Source organism: Salvelinus sp. IW2-2015, unplaced genomic scaffold (genome assembly GCF_002910315.2).
Source record: "Salvelinus sp. IW2-2015 unplaced genomic scaffold, ASM291031v2 Un_scaffold516, whole genome shotgun sequence".
In the NCBI taxonomy this organism is placed as follows: Eukaryota; Metazoa; Chordata; class Actinopteri; order Salmoniformes; family Salmonidae; genus Salvelinus; species Salvelinus sp. IW2-2015.
The window spans coordinates 405,192-407,992 of NW_019942567.1; positions in this window are offsets into that span (position 1 = coordinate 405,192).

A 2,801-nucleotide genomic window follows, 5' to 3' on the forward strand; every position below is an offset into this window, starting at 1 on the left:
ATCATTATTAGAAGAGGTATTCCTGGTATTTGAACCCTGAGCAGAGATTCCCATTTGAACAGACATTTCCCCACCTATAACTGAACAATCTCTGCAGTTCTCATTGGTGGTGTGCCGTAACTTGATTCTCCCCCTAATAACAGGCTTACAAAGACAATGAGCACAATGAGTACAGAAGAGGCCTTTTCATGTGACTTAAGAGGCCTCCTTTGAGAAAAGACATGGCAGCACACTGACTGAATGGGGGCTGTCGAACCATTTAAAGTTAATGGATCTGAGAGTCTGTCGCCATAATTGCATTATAGGGTTTCAGCAGGCCTTTGAGTTCCACACTTACAACTTGGGCACACTAGTGCCCTTCATTCATATCAGCGCTCAGCACTGGAATTCACTATGACAGATATGGCCCTCTCAAGCACTGTTGAACAAGGTCCCCCTCTCCCTCCCACCTGCAAATTCCTAGGCTTAAAACAGAGTGTAGGCACGGCACAGACAATGTATCAAAATCAGAGGGAAAAGCACATCTGAAATTGAATTATTATGAAGGCCAGCTACAGTACATGGACTGCCTTTACGCAATGCTGTTTCTACACATGTTACTGGGCAATACGTTTCAGGATACTATTGTTAAAATGTTTATTTTGATGATAAAGTTTACTACTACTACTACTACTACTATTACAATGTCTATCAAAACTATATGTGCAGCTGTCTATACGATAATATGTACACAGTGCCTTCAGAAAGTTTTCATACCTGGACATATTCCACATTTTGTTGTGTTAGAGCCTAAATTCAAAATGGATTACATTTATTTTTCCCCTCACCCATCTACACACAAAACCCCATAACGACAAAATGAAAACATGTTTTTTGACATTTTTGCAGATTTATTGAAAATGAAATACAGAAATCTCACATTTACATAAGAATTCACGCCCATTTGCTGTGACACTGTAAATTGAGCTCAGGGGCATCCAAGTTTCTTAGATCATCCTTGAGACGATCCACCTGTGGCCAATTCAATCGTTTGGACATGATTTAGAAAGAAACAACTGTCTATATAAGGTACCACAGTTGACAGTCAATGTCAGGGGAGAAGCTATACCAGGAAGTTCAAAGAACTGTCCATAGATCTCCGAGTCAAAATTGTGAGGAGGCATATACAGTGCACTCAGTAATTATTGGGACAGTGAAGCGTTTTTTCTTCTTTTGGTTCTATACTCCCAAAGTTTGGATTTAAAATCAAACAAAGACTATGAAGTTAAAGTGAAGATTGTCAGCTTTAATCTGAGTGTATTTTCATCCATATCAGGTGAACGTTTAGAAATTACAGCACTTTTTGTACATAGTACCCCCCATTTTAGGGAAAGTATTGGCTACAAATTCACTTATATGTGTATTAAAGTAGTACAGAGTGTAGTATTTGGTTCCATATTCCTAGCACGCAATGACTACATAAAGCTTGTGAGATTACAAATTTGTTGGATGCATTTCCAGTCTGTTTTGGTTATGTTTCAGATTATTTTGTGCCAAGTAGAAATGAATGGTAAATAATGTATTGTGTCACTTGAGTCACTTTTATTGTAAATAACAATATAGTATGTTTCTAAACACGTCTACATACATGTGGATGCTACAATTACAGAGTGAGAAAGTAACAGATGCACAAATATCATACCCCAAAGACATGCTAACCTCTCACCATTACAATAACAGTTGAGGTTAGCATTTTGGGGGAGTATGATATTTGTGCAACTTTCTCACTCATCATTATTCACGGTTTATTCAGGATTATCCGTAAAAAAAAAAAAAAAAACTTTATTTAACTAGGCAAGTCAGTTAAGACCAAATCTTGTTTACAATGACGGCCTACCAAAAGGCAAAATGCCTCCTGTAATTTCTAATCATGGTAGCATCCACATTAATGTAGAAGTGTTTATATTGTTGGGGCCTCCTGAGTGTCACAGTGGTCTTAAGCACTAGAGGCGTCACTACACATCTGGGTTCGATCCCGGGCAGTATCGCAGCCGGCTGTGACCGGGAGACKCATGAGGTGGCGCACAATTGGCCTAGCTTCGTCCGGGTTAGGGGAGGGTTTGGCCGGCTGGGAGGTCCTTGTCCCATCTCGCTTTTGCGACTCGTTGTGGCGGCCGAGCGCATGCACGTTGAGTTCGGTCGCCAGCTGTATGTGTTTCCTCCGACACATTGGTGAGGCTGACTTCCGGGTTAAGCGAGCAGTGTGTCAAGAAGCAGTGCGGCTTGGCAGGGTCGTGTTTCGGTGGACGCATGGCTCTCGACCTTCGCCTCTCCCGAGTCCGTGCGTGAGTTGCAGCGATGGGACAAGACCGTAAATACAAATTGGATACCACGAAATTGGGGAGAAAAAAATTGGTAAATAAAAAAATWAAAGAAGTGTTTATATTGTTGAAATACTAGTGCACTACAAACCCATGACATGTCCCGAGATTGATTCAATAAGGACCAGACAAAAAAATTACATCTACAGATTTCATCTAATCCCCCCCCCCAAAAAAAAACATAGGCCTGAAATAAAGGGGAACATACTAAATAATGGCAAAATCTTTGTAGATGCTGAGAGAAATGCTGAAAGATACAGGAATGAAACTAGAGAACTGTAACTCCATTGACACCATTCATACATTTTGGGATTTACTGTATAAATATTTATTGCAGTACAACTTTTTGTTGTGAACATTTTGCCAATCTGCTATTAATCTAAGGGTGTGCTATGCATAGCCTTCTTCCTTTACATTTGTTTTGGATCTTTTTAAATTTAA